The sequence below is a fragment of the Loxodonta africana genome, chromosome 25 (genome assembly GCF_030014295.1).
Source record: "Loxodonta africana isolate mLoxAfr1 chromosome 25, mLoxAfr1.hap2, whole genome shotgun sequence".
Lineage (NCBI taxonomy): Eukaryota > Metazoa > Chordata > Mammalia > Proboscidea > Elephantidae > Loxodonta > Loxodonta africana.
Genome location: NC_087366.1, coordinates 50,167,580 through 50,180,128, shown reverse-complemented (window position 1 = coordinate 50,180,128; position 12,549 = coordinate 50,167,580). Strand labels below are relative to the sequence as shown.

Genomic DNA, 12,549 nt, shown 5'->3' with positions numbered 1-12,549 from the left:
CAAACCTATCAGCCTTTCCTTTTTATTTAATGCTTTTGTGTCTTATTTATGAAGTTTTTTCCAACTCCAAGGTCTAAAAAGATTCACCTATATATTCTACCAAGAGTTTTTAGTTTCGCTTTTGATATTTAAACTCTTAATCTGTTTGGTGTTGGTTTTTTATTTATAGTTTGAGTAAGGATTTGATTTTTTCCTTTTTTGTATGGGTAGTAATTTTTTCCAACTTCATTTATTGAATAGTCTTTTCTTTCCCCACTCATCTTAAATGCCACATCTGATGCCTAGTGAAGTTCCATACCATTCCATTCTATTCCATTGGTCGGGCCAGTACTGCCCTGCTTTAACTACTATGGCTTCATAATTAGTTTTGTTATCTAGAGGGTCAGTCCTTCCTTGCTGATCTTCTTTTATGAAAGTGTTTTGGGTCCCTGTTCACAGTAACAAAAACCCAAAAGCAATCCAAATGCCCATCAAGAGGAGAGTAAATAGATAAACTGTCATTTATTCCAACAGCTGAATGTTATTCAGCACTTGAAACAAATATACTACATGACATATAACAATATGGTTGAATCTTTTTTTCCCCCACGTTCTCACCAACAATTTTATTTTCTGTGTTTCTGATAATGGCCACCCTAGTGGGGGTGAAGTGGTATCTCATTGTGTTTTTTTTTCTTTCTTTCTTTTTTTAATTGATAGAGGTATATATATGTGTGTGTATATGTATATGTGTGTGTATATATATATATATATACACATTGCATACATATACATTTGTATATAAAACACAATATTTGCCAATTCAACATTTTTCACGTGTACAATTCAGTGACACCAATTACGTCAATCACGTAACATGGTTGAATCTTAGCAATTAAAGTAAGTGAAAAAAAATAAGTTCTAAAATTAAATCATGATACCCTTTTTATAAAGTTAAAAATGACTGAAATAAAATATGCTTTTTAGGAATACATAGAGACGAAATAAACCCATGTAAAAAGGAAAGCAAGTGAATGAGAACACAGGATTCAGGTGGGTTCCTTTATCCTGGAAGACAGGTGGAGAAGACATCAAGGACCTAGCTTTTCTGTTGGGGTGGGTTCATAGGTGTTTATTACATGATTGGAGTCCCTGGGTTGTGCTAACAGTTAAACATTCAGCTGCTAACCGAAAGGTTGGAAGTTTGAGTCCACCCAGAGGCACCTGGAAGAAAGGCCTGGTGATCTACTTCCAAAAAGGGAAGGGGAAAAAATCAGTCTTTGGAAACCCTATGGAGCACAGTTCTGCTCTGACACACATGGGGTCGCCATGAATCAAAGTCACCTCAACAGCAATTGTTTTGTTTTGTTTTTTTTATTACATGATTAAAAATAAGTAGATAAAAGACATGCTTGAACCAATGGTGAAAATATGTTTAATCCCATCCCAAGGTTTAAAAAATTTCAATAAAATAAAAGCTATAGAAATAGGCTTTGAGAAGGTATGTTGGGTTCAAGTGTTCCAAGGCCAATGATTATGTTGCTGTAGTTCAGTATAATCTAAAAAGCTACTCAGAACCCCCTGATCAAAGATCTTGTAAAGACTAGCAGATTAATGTGATAGAAATAAATATACTGATATTTATTTATTTGACTTAACTGCAGAGACCGAGTATTGTATTAGGCAATAATGGGTTTTCTGCCCAGCATCCTATCCCTACCAGCTCTCCCTCTGGCAGTCTTAAATTTGTCTTCAAATTTGCTTGAGCAGCCAGGAGTTTGGAAGGAGTTGGCTATACCCCCATTCCAGGGGAGGCTCTGATTGGCCCAAATTGATAGGGTAATCTCACCCCCTTGGTCAATTGTCAATTACGGGTTCAGGGATTGGCACCTGATATAAACTGGTCTGATCAAAGTGAAGCGAAAGACCTCTCCCTACTGGCTGGAGGAGAAATGCATTCTCCCCCTAGACTTAAACTTGGCAATATGGAGCCCAGCCTTCTGCCACTGGGCATACTGAGGACAAAGCTGTCTCAGAGAAGGCCAGAGCTGAGAGAACCCCAGAAACAGGGCCTCAACAAAGCTTGAATTTCCTCAGGAATTTTCAGTTACATGAGTAATATTGTCGTTGTTATGTGCATTCAAGTCATCTTAACTCATAGCCACCCCAGGAGACATAGTATAACTGCCCCATAAGGTTTTGTTGGCTATGATCTTTAAAGGGGCAGGCTGCCAAGTCTTTTTCCCACAAAGCTGCTGGGCGGGTTCAAACTATCAACCTTTGGGTTAGCAGCCGGGCGCTTAATGTTTGCACCACCAGGGCTCCGTACATGAGTAATAAAGTGCCTTTATTTTATAAGCCAAATTGACTTGGGTTTTTAAGTCCTTGTGACAGAAAACATCCTAACACCAGCATCCTCAGTCTAGGAGCCTTCTCACTAGGCATTCTGGAGGGTTACAGAAATGGAGACAAACAGTAAGTAACCTGAAGTCCTTTGTACATTATGAAATCTGAGGTAAAAATGTGATGAGCGCCTGTTAAGAGCATAAAAACAAAGTGCTGCGTGACTGAGGGGGTGGGGGATCAAGAGGTGCCCCAGGGAGGAAGTGGGGGTTAAGGTGGACTCGGAAGAAGGGGCACAGGAAACACGCCTCGGTGTGGGAGGTGACAGAGGGCTGGGTGCAGGAAGGATTCCAGCCAGCTGAACTGCAGAACCAGCGATGCAGGGGCTGGGATGGTTTGGGGGACTTTGAGTTTCATTCAGTGCTGACTACATACCAGTCACTGGCATGGATTATCCCCTGTAATCCTCACAAGGTACACACAATTGATTTTTTTTTTTTTTTTATAGAAAACTGGGCAAAGAGTTTAACTTTCTGAAGGTCACATAGCCGGTAAGTGCACCAGCAGGGCTGTCTGACTCCCACACACAACCATGATGTTCCGCTGCCTCCCCGAGTGTTTCAGGAAGCACTGAAACAGTTACCCTCCCTCACTGGTTCCCAGCACGGCTTCTTGCACAGCCGCCATGCAGCAAAACAAACCTAACCCACCGCCATCCAGTCGGTTCCGGTAGAGCTGTCCCACAGGGTTTCCAAGGCTGTAAATCTTTACAGAAGCAGACTGCTGTTTCTTTATCCCACGGAGCAGCTGGTGGGTTTGAACCACCAACCTTTGGGTTAGCAGCTGAACTCTTATACCACTGTGCCACCAGGGCCCTCTCCATGCACAGTCAAGTGCTAAATGGCTTCACTAGGTACCAGCGACGGGGTTACAAAGTCAACGTGAAGCTAGAGATATGGTCCTTTCCTTTAAGAAATCCAGCTGAATTTACATAAGGTAGAACGATAAATAGGAACCTCTCACTCACATGTAATAAATAAATACATGTTGCTATGAATAGTCTTTATACTGTGCCTTTCTGTGAAAGGGCTCAGAGCAATTTGGGCGTACCCTGCCTTTCCATTTCTTCTGATAACAGTCCATGGAAGGTTACTGAGAACGTTTGTCCTTGTTTTCGAGGCCCCAGGCCTCAGCTCTTCTGACCATGTGTGCACTGATTTACCAGGTGTTTCCTGAGCGTGGGCTCCCCAGGAGGGCCAGGCGAGGCTCCCATACACCAACAGATTTCTTCCCTGTCAGGCTGTGGCCCGGCCTTCATATCTCTTACCTCAGCTTCCCAGGCTGCTTCTTTCTGAATTGCGCGGGGGAAGCTCCTTGCCATTGTTCACCAGGTCAGAGAGGCCTGGTACTGGAAGGAGCGCCTTGCTCTAGCAGGATATTGGAGTCATCATGAGATGAAGGACGAATAGAGAAGATGAAGGACAAGGGTGTTCTTCTAATATGTGGTCAGCCCTCTCTAGGTGAAGAGAGCAAACTGAGGTTCATCTCTGCTTGTCACACGAAGAAACTAGGTTGCAAAAAAAGGGAACCAAAACCAAACCGAAAACTAAACCCACTGCCATCCAGTCCCTTCCAACTCATAGCGATGCTGTAGTACAGAGTGAAATCACCCCATAGGGTTTCCAAGGCTGTAAATCTTCACGGAAGCAGACTGCTACATCCTTCTCCTGCAGGGCCTCCAAGTGGTATCGAACTGCCGACCTTTTGGTTACCAGCCAAGCGCTTTAACCACTGCGCCACCAGGGCTCCAAAAAAAGGGACAAAACTGCTTATTTACACAAATATTAAGCACACTTAAGGTAGATGGTTAAGCATCTACCTTAAGCATTTATACATTTTTTTTTTCCTTGTAGAAGTCTCTGGATGGTACAAACAGTTGACCCTCGACTACTAACCTAAAGGTTAGCAGTTGAAACCCATCCAGTGGGACTGTGGAAGAACAGCCTGGCCATCTACTTCCGTAAAGATTTGGCCACAGAAACCCCCATGCAGCAGGTCTACTCTGTAACACCTGGGGTTGCCATCAGTCGGAATCCACTTGGCAACGAGTTCGGTTTTGGTTTTTCGTATTATTGACCAGTGGTCCCAAACTTTAGTGCCACCAGAGGGCTGGTTAAAACAGATCGCTGGATCCCTACTCAGTTTCTGATTCAGTGGGGGATTTGAGGTGAGGCCTGAGAATATGCATTTCTTACAAGTTCCCAGGTGATGCTGATGCTGCTGGAAGGCCTGGGACTACACTACTCTGGACTGGGAGCAGTATGGTTCTGAGTCCTTTCCTTCCTTTATCTTGGAGCATTCTAAAAGAAGGCATTAGAAAATCTGGGGTTCAACCACATGCTCTATGGTCTCTTCCAGAATCAGATTCTATGATGAGGACACACAATCACCAGTTTATTCAGGAATTTATATTCCGACGGTATTAGGCCAGTTGTATATACTTCAGAAAGCACTTTCCTGTAAAAATAAGTTATGAATGGTAGTTGGAGTCCCTGTCCAAATCACGAAAAGACTTTTTAACCTATGGTTTGCTTGAATTAACAGTATAATTGCAACTACAACTTAACGATCAATGTTATTTCCTCTTTGGTTCAGTGCATCTCATCTTCCAACTAAAGGTGCTGTTAACACAGTTCAGCCTCCGCAGAGGCTGCCAGGTGTGCTGGGGCAAGGGTGGAGAGGAGGCGCCATTACGTTATCATTCACCTACGTTTGCCCAGAAGAGAGTCCTCCTTTTCCTACAGAATCATATCCTGAATTGGGCTCAAAGGGCAGTTAGAGACAGAGAGCCAGGGCCTCCTTCTCCTACTTGTTTGTTTTCCTTAAGTCTGAGTCAGGAGCCAAAGGCTGCCCACACTGGTGTCCCTGTGCAGGGACAAAGCCAACAACGAGCCTTCAAGGCCGGAAGCAGGCGATGGCACGCCCTGAGCAGCTGGTTAGCAGATCCAGGTTCAAAACATTCACCTTCTGGTCTAGGTTCTGGAGTGGAGTCTTTCTGTTTCATGTTTTTTTGTTTTGCTCTTAATTAAATTGTAGACTTTCTTGGCACACCAGTCATAGCTGTTTACCAAAAACCAAACCAAACCTGTTGTAGTGAAGTCAATTTCTACTCATAGAGACTCTATAGTGACTCTGTAGGACAGAGTAGAACTGCCCCATAGGGTTTCCAAGGCTGAAATCTTTAAGGAAGCCAACTGCTACATCTGTCTCCCAAAAAGTGGCTGGTGGGTTCGAACTGCTGACGTTTTCAGTTAGAGGCTGAGTGCTGAACCACGTCACCACCAGGGCTCCACCCATAGCTCTCTGGGGACGTCTAATCTCATGTATTAGTCTAACCAAAGCTGCACCTTACAAACCAGGAAATGTTTCGCCCTGATCTCACTGCCGAGGAGGGAATTAGCATTTTGTGTGTAATATAACCCTGGCCTTTTGTACATTAGATTTCTCATTCCTGGAAATACAAGCCAGGAGTGGCTTTATGATCAGACCAGGTATAAGCCCTGATTGGTTAAGCTTGGCTGGGCTATTCTTTTTTTTTTTTTCTTTCCAGCTAGCAGGTGAGGACCTGCGACTTTTTCCAACACTCCGAGGCGTGCTCTAACCGCATCTTGTGATTTACGGCCTAATCATAACCGTACCCACATCTGCCCGGGCCTGCAAAAGCTTTGGAGCTCTCTGCATCTAACATGAGCCGCCATAGCTGCAGAAGCAGAGAAGACATTATTTATGGCTAATGAATTATTTCTCAAGTGGCATCAATCCAAGTCAACCAAAACAAGGATTCAGGAGTAAAGCAGAGACAAGAGAAAGGAAACTTGTTACTAAGGAAAATGGAGGCTGGAGAAGGCCTGAGCTTAGATGTTGGAGCACCATTCTCAGTTTGGGTCCTAACAAACTTTCAGCTGGTAATCATGAGACCACCTGTGTTATTACTCTAGGACAGAGAGAGAAATACGTCTCCGCAACGCTTCATGAAGTGCAGAATTCAGTCCCAAATCTGTACCCTCAGACCAAAAGTCCCTTGGACCTGCCTGTACTAACTTGAACATGAAGGTTCTAATCCAGGTAGCTGCAGGCATAATCCTGACGTCTGAGGCTAACAGAGCTGGCGATGACAGAAGTGAAGCAGAGGTAGCCTGCTCTAGAGTCTGACATTTCCCTGCCGGAGGATGAAAAGGAGCTTCTTGGTTTCACTTTTACTCAAGAAGCCAATAGTTTGTTTTGTTTGGATTTTTAATACTTCCGCCTAGGGAGGGATTATCCAATAGGTAAAGGAAGCGTGGTGATTTCCTCAGTTATCAGATCATCTGGAGTGAATAATTTCACATTTCTTCACCACATCAAACATTCTGCTTCTAGGTATGGCTAACATCTGCCTCTGTCCCAAGCCCACAGCACCTTGCTACAGAATCAGAACCTCTTTTCAAATTTACAATCCCTGACAGGGCCGGATGACCCAGGAAGCAAGGTAAGCGTGGGCTTACTTGTGCTTACTTACTAATCTGTAGTGAACAATTGCGTATGAGTTTCACGGTATCTTTGATGTCGTGAGACCTGTGTGAAATTGTTCACTGCAGGTAATCTGGTAAACAAGGTATAATCCGCCCCTGCTTCCTCCCGTTGCCGTCGAATCAATTCGGACTCACAGTGACCCCACATGTGTCAGAGTAGAATTGTGCTCCACAGGGTTTTCAATGACTGTGACCTTATGCAAGTAGATCACCAGGTCTTTCATTCAAGGTACCATGGGGTGATTCAAACCACCAACCTTTCATTTAATAGCTGGGTGTAAACCATTTGCATCACCCAGGGGTCCTTCCAAGGCCTCCATCTTCATTTTAAAGTCCATTTTCCCTTAAAATCCCAGCGGTGTTGGAAAGTCACAGCTTGTCCATTATCGGAGGAGTCACCCATGACTCGCTTCCCAGACAGAAAACCCCAGGAGTGCTGTGAAATTTAGTATGAGGCTGTGAAAGAGTCACAGGGATCATCATAATAACTCTGGGTCCTCATAAAGGCCCTTTCATCTGGAGACCTCAAAGACCTGCATAAACGTTAATTAGTCTCCCAACACCGCTCAGAGGTAAATAGACATTAGGATTTCTATTAGCCTCTCACTGTTGCTTCTTCCACATCTGTAGACTTCCAGATCCATCCCATTATTTACTTTAGGAAAAAAAGTTAAATCCACCCCTCCCGACCCCCGCAGGCCCCTGATTTGCAGCGAAAATGGAAATGCCTATTTAGTACATAGTTCTGGGCCAAACTGTGCACTGTAGAAAGAAGTTCTATATAAAGCACAGCCCCTCCCCTCAGGACTTGGAAGCTATAAGACACAATGCATATGGCTAATAATGATATAAAAAGTGCTACGTGACAGAATCTGGTTAGTGTAAAATGAGAGGTTTTCAGATTACCAAGGATGCTGTAAAGCCAGGGAGAGCTTCGTGGACAAGAGATGTGGACTTGACCTTGATTACTATGTGTGTGTGTGTGTGTGTGTGTGTACATACATGCACGTGCACACGCACACGTCTGCACTCACGTGTACGCTCAAGCATGCATCCCAGAAGGGGGTGGTGATGACATGAGCAAAGGCACTGAGGTGGGAATACACATGATTTGGTTAGAGAACAGATAGCCTGATATTACTGGAGTGGGGGAATAGTGAAGATTGAAAAGCAAGGTAGGTGGGAACCAAACGGTGAAGAGGGTTAATATCAAAGTCTTAAGATTTTGACTCTCAGGATATTTCCAAATAAAGTTGGATAAGATACTGGCCCATGTGAACAGTTGAAGTATGGTCCCCGGACCAGCAGCATCAACATCACCTGGGAACGTGTTAGAAATTCAAAGTCTCAGATGCCTTCACAGATCTATAGTGGGACCCAGCAATCTGAGTTTTAACCAGCCTTCCACGTCATTCTGATGCGTATTTGAGAACTTCCGAGGGAGAGAAGCAATGCTTTTAGCTCATGCATAACAGAATTCTCTCCATCCAGTTCCTGCTTTCCATAAGAAAAAACAAACTGTTCAAGCAATTGCTTGAATTAAAAAAAAAAAAAAAAAAGTCCTTGAAAAAAAACCTTTTAATTGTGTAAATTTTAAACTTACACAAAAGTAGACAGGATAGCACAATCAACCTTGATCTACCCACCACCCAGATTTAACAATTATCAAGATTTTTCTACACTTGTTTCATCTATCCCTTTCTCCAAATTATTTTTTTAAATACTCTGGAAATTATCTCAATTCACCCCTACATACGTCAGCACTCGTCTCTTAAAAATATATGTATGTTCTACAGTGAGGAATCTGTGAAACATTTCATAACATGGAGGATCCTGGAAGGCATTACGCCGAGTGAAATTAGTCAGTTGCAAAAGGACAAATATTGTATAAGACCACTATTATAAGAACTCAAGAAACAGTTTAAACTGAGAAGAAAACATTTTTCTGTGGTTATAAGATGGGGGAGGGAGGGAGGGTGGGAGAGGGGTTTTCACTAATTAGATAGCAGATAAGAACTATTTTAGGTGAAGGGAAAGACAACACACAATACAGGGAAGGTCAGCACAACTGGACTAAACCAAAAGCAAAGAAGGTTCCTGAATAAACTGAATGCTTCAAAGACCAGCGTAGCAGGGGCAGGGGTTTGGGGGCCATGGTTTCAGGGGACATCTAAGTCAATTGGCATAGTAAAATCTATTAAGAAAACATTCTGCATCCCACTTTGAAGAGTGGGGTCTGGGGTCTTAATGTTAGCAAGCAGCAATCTAAGATGCATCAATTGGTCTCAACCTACCTGGATCAAAGAAGAATGAAGAACACCAAGGACACAAGGTGATTACGAGCCCAAGAGACAGAAAGGGCCACATGAACCAGCGACTACGTCATTCTGAGACCAGAAGAACTAGATGGTGCCCGGCTACAACTGATGACTGCCCTGACAGGGAACACAACAGAGAACCCCTGAGGGAGCAGGAGAGCAGTGGGATGCAGACCCCAAATTCTCATAAGACCAGACTTAATGCTCTGACTGAGACTGGAAGGACCCCAGTGGTCATGGCCCCCAGATGTTCTGTTGGCCCAGGACAGGAACCATTCCGGAAGCCAACTCTTCAGACATGGATTGGACTGGACAATGGGTTGGAGAGGGATGCTGGTGAGGAGTGAGCTTCTTGGATCAGGTGGACACTTGAGACTATGTTGGCATCTCCTGCCTGGAGGGGAGATGAGAGGGTGGAGGGGGTTAGAAGCTGGCGAAAAGGACCCGAAAAGAGAGAGTGGAGGGAGAGAGCAGGCTGTCTCATTAGGGGGAGAGTAATTGGGAGTATGTAGCAAGGTATATATTAAGTTTTTGTGTGAGAGACCGACTTAATTTGTGAACTTTCACTTAAAGCACAATAAAAATTATAAAGTATATGTATATGTATGTTCTAATATGACACAATGCCAATATCCCACTAACAGAAAGAACAATACTTCCCTGGTTTTACTAATAGCCAGCCCATTATCAAACCTGAGTGTTGAAATAGAGTATATTAATTCTATCGAAGCTGCCTATTTTCTGTGTTATAACCATCTAAAACAATAAAATTTAGAGGGATACTAAGATACAAAATTTTTAGATATTTTTCTTTGTAAAATACCTCTAAAAATAATATTCCTCATAGATATAGATGGAGGGAGGGTCCTTATTATCTAGGCACTAGACAGTATTATATGTGAAATGAGTTTCCATTTTGAATGCTGTAGCATCGTGTTAGATGTCAGAAATGTAATTAATCAGGATGAATCTTAGTTGGTATCTGTAAATACAGCTTCCTGCCATACGTCAGTAAATATCTGCCCCACTCCGTAGAGTCAGCATAAAAGTGCTATTGAAATGTTCCTTACGTGGCCCTGGGAATATCTGTGCTGTTATTATTTTGAGTATGACTTAAAAATACAGCAAAGTGTTCTCAGCACCTTCAAAATAGTCTTAGTTCTGTTAATTCCTAGAGTCAGAAATAACGACAATGATTGTACACATGCTTATATAGTGCTTTGAAAGCAATTTATATTAACTTATTTAATTTTTTTAAAAGCCATTAAGAATGGTTTAAATGATGCCAAAACAGCAGGATAAAAAGAAACAATAAGAAGAGGGTTGACCAAATGTTTAGATCCTGGGAAGTGGATTTTTTTAAGTTTAATGTTCTTAACCATTTTTCAAATTTTATATACATATATAGTATTTCAGGCTATACACATATATGTACATGCATATATATATGACATGTCCTTTATAAAATACAGAAACTTTGATATTTATAAAGTAATAAATTTCACTAGTATATGCACAAGATAGGTACATACTATATGGAGATACTTTATTTATTTTATCATACTTTAGATGAAGGCTTACAGGGCAAACTACTTTCTCATTGAACAATTTATACACATATAGTTTTGTGACATTGGTTGCCAAACCCATGACATGTCAACACTCTCCCTGTCATGGATAGAATTGTGTCCCTCAAAAATATATGTCAACTCAGGAACCATTCCCGAACCCAACTCGTCAGACATGAATTGGACTGGACAATGAGTTGGAGAGAGATGCTGATGAGGAGTGAGCTACTTGCACCATGTGGACCCTTGAGACTGTGTTGGCATCTCCTGTCTGGAGGGGAGATGGGAGGGTAGATGGGGTTAGAAACCGGCAAAATGGTGATGAAAGGAGAGACTGGAAGGAGGGAGCGGGCTGACTCATTAGGGGGAGAGTAAATGAGAATGTGTAGTAAGGTGTAGTGTATACAAGTTTGTATGTGAGAGACTGACTTGATTTGTAAACTTTCACTTAAAGCACAATAAAAATTATTAAAAAATATATATCTGTGAACTTGTCTAGGCCATGATTCCCAGTATTATGTGATTGTCCACCATTTTGTCATCTGATGTGATTCCCCTGTGTTGTAAATCCTGTCACTATGATGTAATGAGATGGATTAGTGGCAGTTATATTGATGAGACCTGCAAGATTAGATAGTGTCTTAAGCCAATCTCTTTTCAGGTATAAAAGAGAGAAGCAAGTAGAGAGACGTGGGGACCTCGTACCACCAAGAAAGCAGCGCCTGGAGCAGAGCGTATCCCTTGGACCTGAGGTTCCTGCACTGAGTTGCTCCCAGACCAAGGGAAGGCTGATGACAATGACCTTCCTTCAGAACCGAAGGAGAGACGACTTCTCCTGGAGATGGCACCCTGAATTCGGGCTTATAACCTACTAGACTGTGAAAGAATAAATTTCTCTTTGTTAAAGCCATCCACTTGTGATATTTCTGTTACAGCGGCACTAGATGACCAAGACACTCCCCTTTTCCAACTTGGGTTTCCCATTACCAGCTTTCCTGTCCCCTTCTACCTTCTTGTCCTTGTCCCTGGGCTGGTGTGCCCATTTAGTCTCACTTTGTTTCATGGGCCTGTCTAATCTTTGGCTGAAGGGTGAACCTCAGGAGTGACTTCAGTACTGAGCTATAAGAGTGTCCAGGAGCCATACTCTCGGGGTTTCTCTGGTCTCTGTCAGCCCAGGAAGTCTGTTTTGTGTGTGTGTGTGTGAGTTAGAATTTTGTTCTACATTTTTCTCCAGCTTTGTTCGGGACCCTCTATTGTGATACCTGTCAGAGCAGCTGGTGGTGGTAGCTGGGTACCATGTAGTTGTGCCAGACTCATTCTGGTGGAGGCTGTGGTAGTTGTGGTCCATTAGTCCTTTGGGCTAATCTTTCCTTTGTGTCTTTGGTTTTCTTCACTCTCCTTTACTCCAGATGGGGTAAGACCAGTGGAGTATCTTAGATAGCTGCTCACAAGCCCTTAAGACCCCAGATCCTACTCACCAAAATAGAATGTAGAACATTTTCTTTATAAACTATGTTATGCCAATTGAGCTAGATGTTCCCCAAAACCATGGTCCTACAGCCCTCCGCCAAGCAATTTGGTCCCTCGGGGAGTTTGGATTTGTCTACGAAGCTTCCGTGACCTTGTCTTGGACAAGTTGTGCTGGCTTCCCCAGTATTGTGTACTGCCTTACCCCTTTACCAAAGTTACCACTTATGCGTGGAGATACTTTATATTCTTGTAATTATAATTCGGAGTACCGGGGTAGTACAATTAATGAGTTCAGCTGCT

The 12,549-nt window shown here is 42.8% G+C and overlaps 1 long non-coding RNA gene across 1 annotated transcript; it reads left to right on the top strand.

Moving 5' to 3' along the window:
* The first annotated feature begins 1,609 nt into the window (after nucleotides 1-1,609).
* Nucleotides 1,610-12,204, top strand: LOC111750946 (uncharacterized). The gene is made up of 3 exons (XR_010319437.1): nucleotides 1,610-2,454; nucleotides 2,831-2,873; nucleotides 11,441-12,204. It is a non-coding gene; the product is annotated as an uncharacterized LOC111750946 (long non-coding RNA).
* Nucleotides 12,205-12,549: the final 345 nt, after the last annotated feature.